Genomic DNA, 12,030 nt, shown 5'->3' on the forward strand with positions numbered 1-12,030 from the left:
AAATTCACTCCTTTTCTTGTGTCGAGGTAAGTAGATAAATTACTCCCTCAAAGGCTAATTCTGGGGCTGAAAAAATATGGCATCACACCCTCTCTTGGCTCGAGAGCGGTTTGGTCATAATTGGACTATAACTTATTGTTCATTAGAGGGATCAATAGTACTTAAGTTGTTAAACGTAATTATAGTGACAAAACAGTAATTTTGGCCCAACTATACTTACGAATAATTTGTGAAGGGGCATTGCACTATTGACTGGTTATATCCAATAGACACAGAAATATATCTGTGGTGTGAAGAATTTAACTGTCGGTTTTTAGTGGAGTGACTGACAGTTAATAGAAGTTAGGTAATTTAATTAAAGGAGTTTGACTAATTATCCAAGTACCATTGGAGTTTCAATCTACAAGTCCATAAGGTCCTCTCTGTACCTCAACTGGAATTATTGAGATAATTTTGGATTAGTTTGAATTTTTAAAATTAATTAAGGAATTAATTATATATGATATAATTAATATAATGCATTTGATACATTATAATATAAAGTTTAACTTGAGAGGATATAAATATTTGAATATGATTCAAATATTAATTATATGAATTGGATTCATATATTTAATATAAATTTAATTTATATTAAATTTCATATATTATTGAGAGAATTCAAACTATAGGTTATATTGTATTTGATACAATATAAAAACTATAGGTTATGTCTTATATTCGATATAATATAAAGTTTAATGTATACTATGTGATAAGTTGGTTATCATATAGGGAAATTCTTATCAATAGAGAATTTTCAAAAATCTTTACACTTTGTAGCAAAAAGTTCTAAAAGTGCTTTGTACTTTTGGAACTTTTTTCTATAAAGTGTAAATATTTTAAAATATTTTTTATATTTAAAAAGACCCCTATCATATATATCTATATACACTAAATTATTTTTTAAATTCATTTTTTGAATTCATTAGAAGGAGGGAGTTATGTACCTCCCTCCCCCTTAATTCTCTCAACAATATATTGTGAGAAGGGAGTTGGAGGAAGTTAATCTTTTTTGGTCTTCTTCCCTAAACAATATTCATAGAACATCATGAACTCCCTAATGAACAATTGCCAAAAAATTTCCTCTCATCTTTTAACCTCTACCAAAATTGAAGCAAACCCACCCCTCTTGCATATTCTCAACCCTAAGGAGAATACAAAAGGTTCTTTTGTGGTGGTGTCACTGTTATATTTGGGTATTACTATGTTTTGGAGTTTGTGTTCTAAGGATGGTTCATGATTGATTCAAAGGAATTTTCATGAATAATAGGTTCTACAAGAGGTTAGTAAATCAAACCAAAATTCTTTTTCTATATTGATTTATGAAGCATGTTGTAAATTTTCTTTGTAGAATGCATAATAGTGTTCTGAATTATATTTTTTCTATGTAAATTTGAAAATGGGAAACAATCTCGCTTCCGTCTAGGGTTTTCACAAATATTCAAATATAGTGGATGATGAAACGAGTGTTGAACTTTGACATAATAGACTCAACACATTAGTGAAAAGGGTTTGAAGATAGTAGCCAAGAAAAATCATCTCCCTGATATAAAAAGTGCAACCCTAGAAAAGTGTTCTTATTGTTTAGTAGGAAAGCAGACAAGAGTTACTTTTAAGTCGTCTCAACATTCAAGGAAACCAAATGTAGTAGACTTGTACATTATGATGTGTGTGGTCCTATGAAAATAAAAACATTTAAAGATGTGTCATATTTTGTGATGTTCATTGATGACCATTCAAGAAAAATATGAGTTTATACCTTGAAGACTAAAGACCATGTGTTATAAGTATTTAAACAGTTTCATGCCTTTATGAACCTTTTGATAAGTACTATGATGTAATCTTTTACTATAATCTGGAAATGAATCAAATGAAATTTATATTATACCGACCAATGCTACTTATACTACTAGTAATACTAGTGGCAAGACCGGGTCGATCCGCAGAGATGCATGAAGACTAGTTTCTCAAAGTTAATTATTTAGTTAAGGCGATAAATGGGGGGTTTTATGTGGAATAGGAAATAAAGTGTGGAAAAGTAGAAGCATGAAAAATAGAAGGATAGATATGCAATCAAATGAAATGTTGTCGACCACAAATCACAAGCGATAAAGGATAGATATGCAATACAATACTCTTCCTTGTCGACCACAAATCACAAGCCCATCTAAAATTTTGCTTATTAGAGATTTACCTATAATTACATGTCACATATAATATATTAATCTAGAATGTCGAATTGCACCATCAAGCATTGGTGGTCAATCAATAACAAGAAAATGTCATTCATAATCAATAAATCCAGAGAAAAACCCATAAACAAGAAATCTAATCATATTATCAAAATACTCCTAAAAAGTACAAAGGGTTCCTCCAAAATCCTCTAAACTATAAAACCATAGATATTACTTTCCCATGGTGATGGAAAAACTAGATCCAACATCATTTTTGCTTGATTACATAAATAAATGAAAGAAAACCTAAAGTCTAATATTGTAGATGGATAGAGAGTAAAAGAAAAAAAAAGAAAAGAAAAAGAAAACTAGTGGTCATTCGCCCAAAAATGGCCACCTGGATCAAAAGATATAACCTAAAAACCAAAGTACAATTTTTATAATCGTGCGATAATTTCGCGGTCCAATGGAACAATGTTGTGGCAACGCACCCTTTTTAAGCATTCTATTAAGAACATTGTGCCACAGTGTCGTAGGGCGCCACGACACTCTTGCCTACGATAGTTTTTTCATTTTCTCTCCCGTTTGAAGCTTCAGATGCCCTTTGTAGCTCATAATTGCTCTGACTTAACCCTAAAAAACCGTAATACTTCGAAATGCATGTATTACTCGAGTTTGTACAAATATAAACATTTAAGCACATTATATATTATAAACAGGCAAGATTAGAGACACTAAGATAACATATTTTGGGCGCTATCAAATACCCCCAACCTAAACTTTGCTCATCCTCGAGTAAGCCAAAATAAAAATGAATCATCTGTTACAAATGAATGACTCTAAGCTCAAAGCAAAAGATAACACAATATTCATAAAGCTAGAATCCCTTACATGTTGGCTTGTATGTCCTAAAACTCACAATTTGTAATTTTAAACATATTCTATTTACGATAAAGATGTTATTACCAGTTAGTCAATAAAATTATTGTTGAATATGTAAATTGCACTTGTATATACTAAATCCAATAAACTAAGATCCATAGTTATTACATGAGTACTTGGACTTTGTGTAGAGACATAAAATGGATCAAGTTCAGGTAAATAGCCAAAACGGTCTATAGTATATGAATAAGGTTGGGTACCTTATTCTGATTACACTATTGAATGCAACCGACTTACTAGATGTTACATTTATTGTAAAATGCTACAAACGAAGTGATCATAATTCGTTCATGTGGAGAAATATGAGTGGGGGCGTTTTATGCAAAGAGTTTTTATAAGAACAGACCAAGAAATAAGTCATTCTTACTTTATAACATTGTTTAATATTCAAGACAGACTATTTCAAAGTGGTGACCTAAGTAACTTGACTTTAATCCTAAGCTAACTATGAACTCTTGTTTATTTAGGATTATCCTTAAATTTTCATGGGTGAGGGTTGGCTCAATAGTGTCGGCTCAATGAGCCTCTCATTTCAGGGGTAAGATTGGGTAGGTAGCTGGAGACATAGGGTGTAAGAAAGAATTTACTCCTACCCAATTTTAGAGATAGTAGAGAGGTTGTTCCCTTAAGTGCTGACTTCGGGTCTTGGGCCCCACCCACTCATTGGCCCGAGAGGGACTCGATTTAGTGATTGGATTACCTCCAATATTAGATTTGCATGGATGAGGGTTGGCTCAATAGCGCTGGCTCAATAAGCCTCCAATTTCAGGGGTAAGACCGAGTGGATAGCTGGAGACATAGGGTGCAAGATGGAATTCACACTTACCAGATTTAGGGATAGAAGAAAGGTTATTCTCTTAAGTACTGAATCCAGGTCTTGAAAAAGAGGTCTCACCTTCTCATTGTCCCGAGAGGGATCTGGTTTAGTGATTGGATCATAAACCAATTGTTTATTAGAGGATCAGTAGGAACTTAAGGAATAAGACGTAATATTGGGGGTAAAACAACATATTGACCCAACCGTTATTACGAATAACCTATGAAGGGTCGACTTACTGATTATGGTTATATCATGTGGACACAAATATATCTACACTGAGGAGAGTGCCACTATCGAGTTACAGTGGCGTGACTCGATACTTAACGAATACCGATTAATTTGGTCTAAAGAGTTTTAGCCAATTAATCTTAATCGTTGGAGCTCGTGATCTGTAGATCCATAAAGTCCCTCTACTAGCTCGTAAAACATGAACACCTTGAATTAATAAATTGAGTGAATTTGGAATGATATCAATTTGAATTGTTCAAATTGAAATTCAATTTGAAAATGTTCAAATTGAAACTAGTGTTTGAATTTGAATAGGTTCAAATTCGAATTAGGGTTTGTATAATTATATATGATATAATTAACGTTTAGTTTATTGAAATTAAATGAATTTTGAGAGTTTATAATATTTAAATATTGATTTAAATATTAATTACATGAATAGGATTCATGTTTAAAATTAGGTATGTGATTAATTTAATATTTGATAATTAATTAATTAATTAAATATGTTTAAATTAATTATAAATTCAAATTAATTCCAATTTTAATTCTATTTGAGAATTTGGAATTTGATTTAATTAAATTATGGATTTATTAAATCAAGTTTTAATTAATTTAGAATTAATTAAAAGAAATTGGAAATTTAAGAATTTTGAAAAAAAAAATGGAGAAAGTTGGGTTTTCCGACTTTCACCTCCATGCATGAGGTGTTCTCCATGCAAGATCACACATCAATTTCCACTTGAATTTGATCAAGCTATTGGTATTCATGGCTGATGAAGTGCTTGCATGCTGAAGAGTGATAAAACACTCAGAATTGAAGTGGAAGAGGTACCGCTTTGAGTTGAAGAAAGAGTTTTTGCACTCATCTTCTTCTTCCTCTAAAAACCCAGAAAAATAACTTCACAAATTCACTTAAATTCGAGTTCCACCACTCAAATTTAAGGCTGAGAATAGTAGAAAAGATCTCTTGGTGGCTCACGGTTGATTTGGAGCTGAATTGGAGTGAAGAGCAGCTTAGAATTGGAAGAATTCATTAAATGTATGAAACTTGAAACCCTTTTTGTGTTTTTCTGAAAATGCATGCTTTAGAACTCAAATTAAATGTAATTAGAGTGCTTATTGATTCCATTTGCTTCCGTTGAAAGCTTGTGTATTTCATCACTACTGGACTTTAGTTAAACCCATATAGCGAATAGATGGGTTTGCAACCCTCCCACTATGTCGAGGTTCCCTCAACACTTGATGTGAATTTGACCCACTAGATGAACCTACTTAAACAACTCTTTTTGAGGTACTAGGTTCTTCAACAACTTTTATTGAAGATTCAGTAGTTTCTTTGAAAATCTCATTCAACACAATCTTACTTCTAGGCTTGTGCTCTCTTATGTGGTATTCTTCAAGAAAAGTAGCCTTTTTCGATACAAATACTTTGTTTTCTTTAAGATAAAAAAGTAACCACCTCTCGTTCATTTGGGGTAGCTTATAAATAGGCATAACCTTGAACATGGTTCCAATTTCTTAGGATTGGCCTGAAGCACATGTGCTAAGCAACCCAGATTCTGAAATGACGTAAACTAGCTTTACGACCATTCCAGGTGTTCTGGCAACACTCTTGGAAGGAACAAAGTTCAGGATATGCTGCAGCCTCTACTACATAACCCTAAAATGAGTCAGGTAAGGAAGCATAACTCATCATAGATCGACCATGTCCAACAGGGTTCGATTTCTCCTTTTTGATACACCATTTTACTAACGTATACCAGGTGCTAAGAGTTGGGGTACAATTCCATGATCTATCATATAGTTCTAGAATGTTAAATCCATAAACTCTCCACCTCAATTAGATCGAAATGTTTTAATCGTTCTATTTAATGCATTTTCAACTTTAGTCTTGAATTTTTTTGAACTTTTCAAATGATTTAAACTTATGTTGCATTAAATAAATGTACACATATCTTGAATAATCATCAACAAAAGTGATGAAATATTCATAACCTCCCTTAGCTTTTACATTCATCGAACCATAAAAGGTCTCTTAGTCATCTTGCCTTTAAGACATGACTTACATACAGGTAAAGAATTTTCTTCTAACTCGCTTAGAAGTCCATTCTTTACCAACCTCTCAATCCTATTGAGATTGATGTGTCATAGTCTTAGGTGCCAAAGTTACGCATTTTCCTTAGGAGAAATTCTATGTTTTTTATGTACAGTTACAATAATTTTAAACAACTCAGTGTTATGGAGGGCATTTGGTACTAACGACCTTAGCACATACAAATTATTTTCTAGTTTTACAGAAAAAATATCAACACTTTTTTTAGTAATAAACACTTTATTGAAAGAAAAGTTGATATTATAACAATGTTCTAACAAACAATTTATAGAAGTTAAGTTCCTTTTTAAGTTAGGAGCTACAAATACATCTTTTAAAACAGGAGATTTTTTCTGTAAAATCAACTGGAGACCTCCCACTGCCACAACTAAGATGACGTGTCCGGTTCCAACTCGCATCGTCATCTCACCATCTAGTTACTGTCAAGAACTGATTTCCTGAAATGAAGAACAAACACGGTTAATGGCCCCAAAATCAATAATCCAGGAAAAATCATCATTCTCCACTAAACAGATTTCCAATACAAGCAAATCATATTTAATTTATTTGGCCTTCTTCTTTTCTGCCAAATGCTTGGGGTACTTCCTCTTCTAGTGCCCATCTTGGTTGCAGTGGAAACACTTTCCTTTGTCAGCCTTGATGGGTTGTTTACCCCTATTTACAGTAATTATTGGGTTAGTACCCTTCCTTTTTCCACCATTCTTAATCATCCACTTTTTGGTGCAGGAGGAAGAAGGTACAGACTTGGTTCTAGAGGTCAAACCTTTGTGGAACCTTTTGGAAGATGAAGCAACTTTTGCTTCACCCTTCTTCTCCTTGCTTTTCAACAAGGATTGGAAGGTCTGTAGCTCATTGAGCAGGGTGGTCAGGTTGTAGTTAATTCTGTTCAAAACAGCATTGCTACGAAAATGTAGGAAACTTTCAGGTAAAGTTCCAGTATGATGTTAACCTGACTGGCTTCATCGTTGCTCGATCTGTTCATCTCTGCCACATTGAAGTGGATCATCATGTTGAGATATGTTCTCGAATAGATGCCCCTTCTTGCATACGGGCATTGAAGATGTATTCCAGAGCTTCATGCCTTAGCTGTGTAGATGATTGTCTGAACATTCTTCTCAGGGGTTCCATGATCTCATGAGCCGTGAGCATGGGCTGATGCTTTTTTGTCAAGACTTCATTAATGTTTGCCAAGATATATGCTGGGCCTTTTCGTTTGCCCTTGTCCAACGCTCATATGCTTCCCAAACATTTCGAGGAGCATTGGCTAGTGGAATGGGAGGACACTTCTCCATCAGGACAAATCGAAGATCATCAATGATCAGAATAGTATTGATTGTGTTTTTCCAACTAGGGTAGTTTTCTCTCGTTAACTTATCAACGGCTAGTAAACTTAAAGTAGCAATAGCCATTATAAGAAATTGCTGAAAAAGAACAAACTGTTTTAGTCTACTTGCATTAAACCACTTTAAGAAAACCAATCAGTTTTTAGTAAAATAGTCTAATGTACCTTAAGTGACATCTATTTTGCAATGTTGTTTCAGTGAGGCAGGAAAAAAGTCACCGTAGGGTAATCAAGTGCCCCTTCACTGAAATGAGACATTCTCAACCATTAGACAGAAACAACTCCTTGTCACTGTAACTAATAGTCACCATTGTTCGGTCCAGAATTTGTTAACATCCTTAACAATTTTGTGTAAGTGTAATCCTCCATTTTTAGTTCTAGAGTTCTGCCCCAATGAGCCAATTGTAGGGAAAAGCCGATTAGGATACGAAACTAAAGCAACCTTATCCATTTCTAGAGATCAAATAAAGCGTCATGCAATACAACCATCCTTTAGGGGGACACCCATGATGCCTCGAGGTGATGTATGAAACTTTATTTAACCTAATGAGAGAGACCGAGGGATATGTTGTCACACATCCCATTCCCACTTACTACAAACAATCTCTCTTGCCCAAATGCCACCTGTAGGGTGACAACCATGGTGCCTCGAAGCCGAAAGTAGATCTCATGATGTGAACTTTTAAGGAGATACGTGTAGAGGCTAAAATTGAAGTATCACATACCTCATTTTCCTCCCACTGAGTGTTTTACTTAGGATTAATTAACTTAGGAAAAATCCAACTACTGAATTTATCTAAGTGTTTGTTTAATTTGCTAAAAAACAACTCTTGTCTTTGATAATTAAACAATTTTGATTGATGTCTCATTAAACTCTTTAATAGACTTTGATCAAACTTGCATGCATGTAACAAATCTATCTAATTCACCTATCCAGGTAGGTTCCCAGGTAGGGGTGTGACGTTTCCACCGACTTAAGTACCCCAGCCTAGCCAGAACCCACCTTAGCGAAAAAGTCCCTCATAGATACATTTGTTACATATTTAATCTTTTATTAAGAATCAATTTAATCCTATTAAACTGATTAAAAGATTAAACTTTTATTTCTAATCTCACTAGAAATGTGATCCTAGGTCTATCTCAATCATATTTTTAAAACAATTTTTAAAAATGATTATAGCCTAAGGTTTGCATGCAACTCTATTGAATTTAATTCTAATGTCATTTAATTATAACAATTATTTATAAATGAAACAATTAAAAACAACCAGTGCATGCTTGTCATACTTTAGTTAATTATAACATTTATAAATTAACCTAAGGTAATGTCATGCTTCATGCAATATTCATTCATTACTATTATATAACAATTATATAACTAAGAAATGAATCATGCTATAGCATACATTCCATACATCCATTCAACCATATATTATATCACTTATAATATAAATGATGCATGGATATTCTATAATGCATGCATACATATACTACAACATTTATACTATATTATGCATGAACATGCTTTATGTAATTTAAATCATGCATATTCATATATTATAACACTTTAATATAAAATGATGCATGAACATAAATGCATAACCTATGGTGAATTTTAAAACTATATGACATACATTGACATATAATATAAAATATACATCACATGTATATTTACTCTAACAGTTGATGAATCGGATGGGACCTCTAAAAAAAACAAAAGGCTAACTATTACAAAAAATGAGCCAACTGGTTCGAAACAGATGAATCGGGTCTTGAACCGCTCAAATCGAGCCGCCCTTCAAAGAACCACCTTGCAGCTGATCGTGTAGAAAATGAATTATGCGACGAGCATCTATGCGATGTGCATGAAAGACTGCGCGATCACGTAACTAGCAACCGTGCGATGAGTATCTAAAGATCGTGCGATCGTTCAACAAGCAACTATGCAATCTTGTAGCAAATGCCACACGATCGTGTAGCAAACTCTACGCGATCGCGTAGCATTAGCTATGCGATCGTTTAGCAAATGCTACACAATCGTGTAGAAAAAGCTACCTGATCGCATAGCAAGAGCTACCCGGTTGTTTAATTGTAGCTACATGATCTGGAACCTCTGTTCCGTCTTCTCCATCGAACCAATGCTCTGCAACTCACGAGCGACTAAAACTTACAAATTACAGACTCGATTGCAAGATTAATGCCCAAAAATGTAGGGGCTTTTACAAACCAAAATTTTAAATTAAAGAAAGCCTTAAACAGAGCATTCTATCCTGAAACATCCATCAACAAATCCATCAACAACCATTCATCGCATAAATAGAATGCAAATTATAAAACCCATAATACTGTAAAACGATTCAATATAAGAATAGAATTTGGAATTAGAAACCTATAACCTGGTTCTCCGTGCGTCGCTGGTCATGCATTGGACTAAGGGATATGCAATTTGCGTCTAAGAATTTATGCGATGACCATGTGTTCCTGCCATAAGTTTTCTTGCTCTCTCGCCAAGTATAACGACATTGCAAGTTTTTCGGGGTGATTCGAGGTCGAACTCAGGGACTTGTAGCTAAATGTTATGAAGTAATGTGTTTGTGGCGAAAAATAAAAGAATATTGAAGTTTAAGGACTATGCACTACTCCTACTCCTAACTAAACAAATTAAGCAATGGAAGTATGATTATGAGAGTTAGAGACATGGTAACTGTTAACGCGTAATAAGATGCATGGGAAAAACAGACAAAATGGCGGGGATGACTTCACCGCATCAATAAGCTTGATTGCAAGTGTAACCCCAACCAGCGCAAGTTATGTGATTATGCTATACACAATTGACTAAGATGCATGCGATGCATATACGATAGTGTCGATAGGACTTATGTCTAAGTCTCTATTCTTTCTCATGCACTCTCACACATAAACAAGGTGGCTGCATACCATCATATCCTACTTCTGGACGTATGCGATGTGACCGCATACTATCATATCCTATCTATAGGGTCATGCGCTGTGTAATAGCAAATAGAACTTATTCCTAAGCTTCTATTCTTGCTTATGCGATCCAATCTGACTCTCTCAAGCCTAGATTTGGTTTATAGACTACTCTCTCAAGTATGCTCAAATGATGAATGATGCACTCATAAGACAAGGTAATCATATAAAGCATGGTTGGCATAAGATTATTCCTATCTCTAGGAACACTGCTTACTTTGCTTAGTGAGGTCCACTACTTACCCTATCAGGCAGTTAATCGCGCTGATTAACTCATAGACAAGCATTGCGACCACTCACAGACAAGCGTTGCTACAACTTCACACTAAGCAAAGAAGATTTTCTCACAATACTCGCGTAATGCACACCTCTCGATGGTTTGCTACATACTTCATATATCTATGCCGCATGATTAAGTATGCGATACTCTAGCAATATTACTTAGTCGTTGCAATGAAAATAAAGGATAATAAAGAAGAGGTAAATGAAGTTCGAATCGAAGGAAATAGAGAAATGCATTGATCACAAAATGTATTAATGTCTTAAGCCAAAATGTAATACAATACAGAGATAGAAGAGAGATGGAGGGCCAGATGTAAGCAATGTCTTGCTTCCATCAGATGTGTGTCAAGGCTGTCGATGGTGCCATGGATGGGCAGTGGAGTAGTCTCTCTCGGGATCTATCTCCGGCGAAGCTCTGGTCTTCACTCGGAATGGTTGGAGGGATGAAGAACTCTCAGAGAATGTCTTGTTACGCTTTTGTCTGGATCACAAGGATTTGCCCTTAATGGTCATTCTCTGAAATTCTGCTGCTAATGGCTTGATGGACCTGCTCTGAATCTCTACTACTAACGGTGTGGTAAGTGAAATGTCAACATCACCTTTTGATACTCCCGAGGTATGCGTTCATGCTTGGTTTCCAAAGTATCATCGCATTACACCACCCTTGCGTTCTCCCTCTATTATGGTTATACTATGTAGCCGCAACCTCTATGCGATGGACGCATGCGGTTAATGGCCGTAACATCCATGCGTCGAACGTATGCGATCACCTCTGCGATGGTGAAATTCAATGCATGCGATCGATTCCTGCGATAGCTACAAAAATAGACAATGGGACGCAAAATAATGCATAAACGTGGGTTAGCTGAGATTTTACATGCTGATCGACACAAGCTCACTTTTCTCATGAATTCTTAGTATAATCACCACATATCTACTTATCAGCCTTCATAATTCTAAATAAAAGGCCTATAATAACGTGCATTTCTACCCATTATTAGTGAGTTCTGACTATTTTGGTTAAGAGGGAAAACTTAATGTAAAGGAGGAAGATTGAGAACTCTAAAAAACCCAAGACAAAAGACACAAAATA

Source organism: Benincasa hispida, chromosome 3 (assembly GCF_009727055.1).
Source record: "Benincasa hispida cultivar B227 chromosome 3, ASM972705v1, whole genome shotgun sequence".
In the NCBI taxonomy this organism is placed as follows: Eukaryota; Viridiplantae; Streptophyta; class Magnoliopsida; order Cucurbitales; family Cucurbitaceae; genus Benincasa; species Benincasa hispida.